Source organism: Euprymna scolopes, chromosome 27 (assembly GCF_053919585.1).
Source record: "Euprymna scolopes isolate OS-2025 chromosome 27, ASM5391958v1, whole genome shotgun sequence".
NCBI classification, from domain to species: domain Eukaryota; kingdom Metazoa; phylum Mollusca; class Cephalopoda; order Sepiida; family Sepiolidae; genus Euprymna; species Euprymna scolopes.
Genome location: NC_136508.1, coordinates 8,422,903 through 8,432,902, shown reverse-complemented (window position 1 = coordinate 8,432,902; position 10,000 = coordinate 8,422,903).

Below are 10,000 nucleotides of genomic sequence, written 5' to 3'. Positions count from 1 at the left end.
AAGCGAATTTGATATTCTGTCCAAACGTCTCTTTCGGTAGAAATCGGTAGAAATCAATGTCAGGTAAAACCGAATTTTATTTTAATAATGTATTCAAAATAAACATGAGGACAGTTTGGAGTGAAAATGCACCAAAAAAAAACAAACAAAAAAAAAACACAACAACAAAAAAACAGATGAACGAACCCGGCGCAAGAGTACGAGCAATATCTTGTTTAATATACGATAAATTCATTTATTATTTAGGAGAGTATTTAGCTGATGTATATTTTCTTTCTAAAAAACTATATTTTCGTGTATAGACATAGGACATTTTTTGTTTTATAGGCAATTATTGCAAATATGTGAAAACATTCCCCTTTATCTTTTTATTTATTTATTCACAAAAAAACATCACATTGCACGCCGCACTTTTATGTTAATTATTAACGAGAGTACTTTTGATATCGATCCAATTCTTTATGGAAAACACAAGCATACTAATTCTAACACTATTTTTGTATTGGAACTTAAGGCAAATGGAAATGAAAAATAAATACGCGCACAAATACTACTTCATTAAACAGGTTCAAGTCAAACATCTTTTTAGAAATGCATATCCAAGACTGTTTTTTTTTTTTTTTAATTATTTGGCATAGAGAAAATAAGTTTGGGAAATCGCGATGCCCGTGTAAAAATGTTCTAAATCTATCGTACTCGTCATATTCAGATGTAAGCCGTAGTTAATTTTTACTTAATTTATAATAATTAATTTTGTTTTATTTTAGGAAATATAACTACGGTATAAGTTCCGTGCAAGAAGTACATCACTTATATTACTCATGGCTTCCTGTCAAACTATTAATTTCGAATGGTAAAATATGTGTTTTCATATAATTACATATGTGGTTCCTTATCATTTGTTGTGGTGGCTCACATTCATTTGCATATGTGGATAGTAATTATACATAAATAGTAAGACGCAGTTAGTCTGAGTGTGTGTTCACCAGACGCCACCGAAGGCCGCCGAGAGCAGATATGTTTCTCCAGCAAATGCTCTCTTATATGACACCACTATGTAAATATCCTGTAAATATACCTTTTTCCTAATACACTTCTTATTTGATCTACATTTGTTTGTTGAGTCGTCATTTGTATTGCTTTCTACATTACTTGTTTCAACCTGCATACTTAACATCATTATAAAAGGAAAAATATTTGTCTTATCTGATTTGTTGCTTAAAAATATTACTTAGTGCTAGAGATTATTTTTCAAATAGATTAGACAGTAATGCATTAATCTCAATAAATGATGTCTATCGTCGTTTAAGTGTATTTATTCCAAACATGATTTTATTATTCAGAATATCTGCACACACTATGTATATATACTAGCAATATTCGTGGAATTATACGGAATAAGTAATATATTTTATCAACATATATACGTTTTTTGGACCTTATTTAATTTTTTTTTTATAGCGCAAAATATTATTGGATGAGAAATAAAATGCAACAAATAAGTGTTTATTAACATCACTAAAATAGTTTTTCGCTGTAACATCAATATAGTAATAAAATAAATTTAATGAAACTAATTAATCACAAGTAATAAATTAATGTAAAGTAATATTATTCTACATAGTTCAATGAAAATACAAAACTCAAATTTTTAGGGAAATATCTTTTATTAACTCCTTATAACAAGCACATTTTGACAAACAATGATAGTTTTTCCTTGTTTCTATCAATTTTATTCTTTTACCGTAATGTTCCTTTGAGTCCAATCTTTGCATCAAACGATTGCAAAAGTGGTCATACTTTAATCAAATTATATTCGTAAAAATTAAAATGGCTAAAATCAGTTTAATATTTACAAGTCAGATTTTGCTAATGTTAATTTTTTAAAAAGGTTGATGTAACATAAAAAAGTGACAAAGGAAACGGCAATCAGAAACTTTACTAGATAAATTCCCAATATTATGTTTCTCCTCGTGGTTTGGTTGTAATTATACATTATTTGGTAATTTTTACTATTGTTCTTATATTGCAATATGTGTCTTACATTTTAGCCGCGATATCTCTCTCTCTTTCTCTCTCTCCCTCCCTCTCTCTCTCTCTCTCTCTCTCTCTCTATATATATATATATATATATATATATATATATATATATATATATATATATATATATATATATAGTCATTTCGAAAACAGGTTTTTTTAAGTATGGAGAATTCAACAAACATTCACAAGCATTTATTCTAATCTACCTTTATTGGTAATAGGACAATGCATAATTGCAGAAAATAACTATGAATAACTTTCAAATGAGTTTTGTAGAGTCTCTGTCTCTGTCTCTGTCTGCCTATCTGCCTGTATGTCTGTATGTCTCTCTCTTTCTCTCTCTCTCTCTCTCTCTCTCTCTCTCTACTCAGTCATTCTTCAGCTATGCATTATTTTCTCTAAAGAATTCCCATTCTTATTTATTGAACAACAAGACTAGCATCAGGTATGTCTAGTTGTAAATGAATAAATGCAGCAAATTATTATGAATGACTTTTAAATGAGTTTTGTTGAGTCTCTCTCTCTCTCTCTCTCTCTCTCTCTCTATATATATATATATATATATATATATATATATGTATATATACATATATATATGTACACACACACACACATATATATATATATATATATATATATATTCAGTGATTATTCAGCTATGTATTATTTTCTCTTAAAAAATCCATCTTTATTTATTGAACAATCAGACTAGCATCAGATATGTCTAGTTGTAAATGAATAAATGCAGCAAATAACTATGAATGACTTTCAAATGAGTTTTGTTGAGTCTCTCTCTCCCTCTCTCTCTCTCTCCTTTCTCTATATATATCTCTCTCTCTATATATATATATATATATACTCAGTGATTATTCAGCTATGTATTATTTTCTCTTAAAACATCCATCTTTATTTACTGAACAACAAAACTAGCATCAGATATGTCTAGTTGTAAATGTATAAATATGAGCATAATGAGTGACGAAAGCAGCGTGGATAATGTAAATAGATGATGTTAAGAACTTCGTATTTCAGATTATGGATTGTATACTTGATAGAATGGAACACTGATACTTCTTTCTAGAAACAAGACATCTAACATCTTAATCCTATTTAGTGATTGTTTGCGTGTGTGCATTCCGCGGTGTTTGTTTCAACGGGAGACATTTTACGCTTACAAACATATTTAAACTGCCTTGACAAGTTCATCAATAATGGTGGGCTAGGGATGGTAAGTAAATCTTTCCAAAATGGAGACATATGTTGTGACTATTTTTAAAATGTTACTCGTCAGTAACAGTATAACTAATTATATTGCTACTACTACTACTACTACTACTACTATTACTACTACTACTAGTCGTAATAGTACTAGAACTAGTACATAGAGTTCTAATTAGTAACGAAGGATAACGTTAGAGAAAAAATAACAAATATGTGTAACAAGTTTAAAGATTTCAGCATTCATTTCTATGTATATAAAACGAAAAGATATGGACGCTATATAAAAGTATTTCGCAAACTTTGTGTCTTCTACTGTTACTAATCGTGCTGTTAGTTAATTTCATTATGTGATTTACTATTGCTATATTATCGATAGAAATTGAAAAATAATAGTGTCAAAGCAACACATACAATTATTAACATAAAATATATTATAAATGTAGTAGTTTTATAATTATTTATATTTGCAGTATTTTTTGACAGATAATAATACATTTTAGCATCAAAGTTTAAATCTCATAGAAAAGTAGAAAAAAAAACAATTAACAAAAACTTTATTTTCAAAAAACTTATAGATAATACCATTCCACAATGAGATAAATCCATATATGAACTAGTTTACACACAATTGTTTGAAATTAATGGCTTTGAATATAATGGTTTTCACTGCGCTATATAATACTTAGAAAACCAGTCAAATATCTACGAAGATTTTATTTTACATGTGTTATATTAATCGGTGATATTAAGAATAGTTCTGAAATTTAAAACATGTCTCTCATTTCTCTATATCCATACAACTCCAAATAAGAATTGCAGGTCACAAACTGTTTTTGTAAAATATAATAAATATAATTTGATCTTTAAAAATAAAACGAACGGATATTCACGAAAAGTATCTGATAAAAAAGTAAGATGCATTTAAAAATAGCTCTAAATAGCAAATCATTTGAACACTTTCATGTTTTATTTTAAGACTTTACTCTATTTAATTAGTATCACAGTTACGTGCAATTTGAAATGAGTGTCTAAAAAGCGGGTACAATCCCGACCAAAGACCAAGATTAAGCCCTGTAATGACTTGTATTATTGAAACATTTTAAAATTATGTTCTACTAAAAACAATCTTACTGGAAGACAAAAATCGTATAAACCGTCGTAAAATAAAATAATTTTGATGAAATGGGAAGTTATTCACCTCATTTTTGAATGCATACCAAGAAACCCCGGATTAAAAAAGAAAACTCCGATTTGCAAGCTGTCCCATATATCTCTAGTAGAAATTAGTTGTTCGATTTCAATTAGTCATTCTTCTCGTATAATTTCCGCGTAACAAATACCAGGAAAGAAAGTATTTTTTTTTCTATTTTTTTTCCAAAAATAAAATCAGGGATCACAAGTGTTTAACTACACAAGATTCTACGTCCGTTACAAACAATCAAAGACATGCTAATCGACAGTTTGTTTTCATCTACTTAGATGGCAAGTATTTTGATGGATTTTATCAGATTGCTATTCAAGCTTGTAATTTTTTTCTTTTGATTCATAATTTGCAATATCATTCTTTATACTCAATATTAATATTGCTCTATAATAAATATAACTACTTAGTTTATTATATATAACCAGTACTATAAACACTGTTATTTTAAAGTAGTAATACATTAAAATAACCTTTGCCATTTAGACTCGAAATGTAATTCAAAATATAATATATATATATATATATATATAATATATAATATATATATATATATATATATATATATATATATATATATATATATATATACGGGTGTGTGTGTGTGTGTGTGTGTATGTATTAGAGTTAGGACGATTATCGGAATCGAAATCGTGAATCGGAAAAAAATCTTAACTTTTGGGGGTATTGGAATCGTAAACACTATAGGCTAATTTCAAATTTCAAACAGATTCTTTAATATGTAATTGGATAATAAAAAAGGAACAAACCGTTTTTTTAATTAGAAGTTGTAAATTTCGTTGGAGCTAGCTATAAATCGCGGTGTCCGTCGTCGGCTTTTACTAAAATAATTAGTTGTATAGCACTTTAAACGCGAGAAAAACATTTCACTATGCCAATTGTTATTCCAAGCATGTTTAAAAACCTAATGCAAAATGTAGTATTGATTCTCCGAACCTAATTTAATGTTTATTAGTTTTTCATTGTAAGCAAATACAATTATCTAGATTCCATTCCCTATTCAGTATTACAGATTAAAAAATACAATTCGCACCTATTTAATGTATGCCATTGTGGTGCCAATTAGAGACTTCACAATTTAATATCAAATGATTTAAACTGATTGATTTTTTTTAGACTCAAAATTGGCGTAGGAGTTTGGTAGACTTCTCCGAAATCAAGTCGTTGAACTTTGACCCCTTAACAGCCAAGTTTATTGCCGAAAACCGATAACACCTATTTTCCCAGATCTCAGTACACTGTATGTCAAATTTCGAATCTGTAGACTTACAAGTGACAGAGTTATTGTGTAAGGAAAAGTACACAGACAGACACACATACACATATACACGTTCACTTTTATAGATACACGAGCATTTCAGCCCGGCATTGCCGGGTGTTTGGAGGTGTATGTTTAGGCTAAAAAAAAAATACTGCCGTCAATGTTTTTAATTTCACCCCTATTATGACCCCCTTAACATTTATTGTTTTCGTGCCAAATAAAGTTATTAAGTTGCAGTCATGTCTAAGAAACCTTGATCTAACATTTCAAGTGTTTAGACTTAAAATAGTCGGAGGAGATTTGTAGAGTTCTCAAAGTTCAAATCGTTGAAGTTTGACCCCTTACCACCAAATTTTATGACCGAAAAATGATCACAAAGATTTTCTCAAATCTCAGTACCCTATATATCAAATTCTGAGTCTATATACTTAACACTGGCAGAGTTATTGCGTAGGACAATGTACAGGAACAGACAAACACAAATTATTGAAAAGAAAAGGTAGGCATATCGATTATCATATGACTATGTGTTGTTGGATCCGATTATATATATAATATACTTAATAAAATGCATTTGTTTATGACTTTCTGAGGGACATGAAAAATATTATTGATAAAAATAACTATATATTATAACCATTGAAATTATATAATGACACCACAAATAAATAAAATAGCAAAGTAAATATAATTGTATGGAATGGAATGATCACACAATATAAATAACGGTTTGCAAAAAAAAGTAGGGTAACTTGTGAACGCATTGATAAATAACTCACACCTAATATAATTGATAAGCTTGAAAAATATTCAGAGTCTAAAAAAAAAAACTATTCAGAGTCTAAAAAAACTATAAAGTATTAAACATAGTTTTGTAGTTGAAAAATAAGTCCAAACTAACATATTAGCATTACAATAAAATGTACTCATTTATAAAATTAAACAAAGGTACATAACACATTGCGACGCATAACGTACGCTTCACAGTTCTATAACAATATGAAGGTTAATATACTGTTATCTTTAATATATGTAAAATATATAGTAATAAGAACACAACTATAACTATAAATGGAATTTGAACATATCAACATTGTGTACGCTGTAAATAACCATAAGAAAATGAGGTATGGATATTGGAAGATGTGTACTCGTTTCAATTGATGAATTCTTAAGTCGCAATCCAGAAATACCGCGAGATAGATAGAAAGATGTCATATTACATTGTTAATTTAGAAAGAGGGAAACTTCACAGTCAGTGTGAAGGAAATAAAAGGGAACTCTAATGGAATATTCGAATAATTAGGTATTTAATATAAATCTCCTTACAGCCACAGTAAGAGGCTACAAGTTTATGTATTTTTGAGTGATATAAAATCAGAATTATATATGGAATTTAGAACAAAGTACTTACGGAAGTTTAACATTTGATTCAAAATGGTGTATTATCAAACCTTCACGGTATACACCATCAGAAATCCCGCTTATCGACTATCTAATTGTTTCAGTAGCTATCCTTTTAGATGAATTAAACCTTTTTTTAGAAATATGAATACAAGATAGAAAAGGCATATTTGCACAATTTAATTCTTCAAATCAAACTAGGTCAGAAACCTATTAAAACCGCTCTCAATATCGAAGAAGAGTTTAGCCCAGACGTCTTTACTGAACGCACAGCGCACTCTTGCTTTAAGTAATTTCGTGGCGACGACGGGAATCTTGAATTGTGGTCAGCTATCGGATGTTGACACGATCCTGTTCGGAACAAAGTCGTAGTCGATCAACGCACAACTGTTCGAGAAGTTGCTTCTGAATCGGACGTAAACTATACGATGATTTCTACCAACTTAGGAGAGATGGGAAAGATATTTTTTTATAAATAGGTCCCCTACGAATTAAATGACAAAAATAAGAAATGCCGCTATGAAATAACATTTTCCCTCCTTCTGCACAACAGGAACGACACGTCTCCCGAACGGCTTGGGACTTGCGATGAAAATTGGGCTCTTAACGATAACGGACGATACTAAGCTCAGTTGCTTCATGCTGACAAAGTTTCACGACCCTGCTTGAAGCAAGAGTGGAACCAAAAGAACACCATGCTGACTATTTGTTTTTCTTTATTATGTTTATTCTGTTACGGTTTTATGAATGCAGATTAAACTGTTAAAGCGGAAGACTTACTCTTAACAAATAGATGAGGAATATATGAGGGACATCCGCAGAAACATTCCGCGTAATTGAAGAAAAACGGCCAATTCTCCTCAACTACAATGCAAGGCCGCACGTTGTTGTAAGACAGACACTGCAGTAATTAAACGGATTGAGCTACCATAAATTCCATAAAGCAGTAATTAAACGGATTGGGCTACCATAAATTCACTAAAGTAGACCAACAAACACACACACACACACACACACACACATATATATATATATATATATATATATATATATATATATATATATATATATATTTGTTGGTCTGCGGCGTTGAGTGCGTGAGTCCACAAAGAAATCTGTCTATATGTGTGTTTTATTAAATTACTGATTAACTAAATCTGTACATCTTGCACCTCAAATGTCAATCTATGTGTGTAAACACGATAGGAAAACAGTTGAGTCGAACTGTTTGTCTATTGCTACTAGAGCTGTACAATTTCATTTATACATATGCATGCTAATATTAATTTTCTTTTACTAATGATTGGATAATGATAGTTTTACGTTAAAATATACATAGTGTAATGTAACTGCATTCGAGATCAGCATTATATATATATATATATATGTATGTACCGATATATATGTACCTATATATATATGTACATATATATATATATACATATTTATACTTGCAAACAGGTACCTATTAGCATATGTTTGTCTGTTTTGTGGATAACTGCGTTGTCCAAACCGTCTACTTAAAGTACTTACTTATTGTTAAAAATGTAGTATGTTGTGTTCCTTATATACGATAATAATTCTCGTATACATTACCAATCAGATTACAAGCGTGCTAGACCAATAAGTTATGTAAGTTATACGTTATCGAGTGTTTTATTAGTAAGAACGAAAAATGCATTCACCTTTATTCAGTTAATGGCGTATGGAAATTTTGTTCGCTTAGTTTAGTATTAACGTTTGCATTAGAATGTTGTTGGTGTGATATGAGAGGGTGGCTCATTTATTAATTTTGCTTAGTTATTTATATTAGCCTATTCATCGACGCGTTTATAGATATTTCTTATAGGTTTGCCAGTTTTTAATAAGTATAGTTTTAAATTCGTTGTGTATCATAGCTAATTGTATCTTTTGAACACTCCCCTAAGTTCATTCATTTATTAAGATATTGGAAGTGAGATATTATTAATTGTAGAATTAATATAATGAGGGATATCTATTTGTTTTCTACATGTTATTAAAAGCGTAGCCTCCAACGTGTTGCTGCTTATAGCCGATCGTACTTTTACATTTATTAAAATGTCAAGGTCTATAAAACTAGTAATTGTATATGTCTTCACTAAACATATATAAAAATGAAGTTTGTGAACAAGAATTTTTAATCTGCCTGAATATTTTTAATTCAACTAACATTGTTTTGTTCGTCTCGATTAACTTCCAGTAGTGTAGCGAAAAGGATGTGTCAATAGCATATGCTTTATTATTCGCTAACAGTGTATGCCCATATTATTTTGTATTCAAAAGGCGATTAAATTTCTGACGATTTGCATTACTTTGTGGTTCTGCAATGTTTATTTTATATATATAGATATATATATATATATATATATATATATATATATATATATATATATATATATATATATATACGAGCAAATTGTTAAAAACATGTTATAATCAATTTGAAATGAGTTAAAAACATATTTAATCTGAAAAGGAACCACTAGATAAGTGGATAGTCCTACATCCGCAGAGTTTAGAAGAAATATTTGCTTGTAATCAGAGGGTAGGAATTAGCAAAATGTGGGATCGGATTTTGCAGGCAAAAGTATTTGATGAAACAACAAGTAAGTCAAATATCTTACTTCATAACAAAAAAGTGAAGCAGAGGGAATATGATGAAGGAAAAGGTGATTACACGTGAATAGATAAATACAGTCTGGTGGAAGATAAATAATCCAGTGACGGTAAAATCCAAATATATAACTTAGAGAAAGTTAATTGAATTTCCATTTGCACAAGTAAAATCCAAGGACATCCCGTAAGTTGAAGATGGTCCAATTTAATCC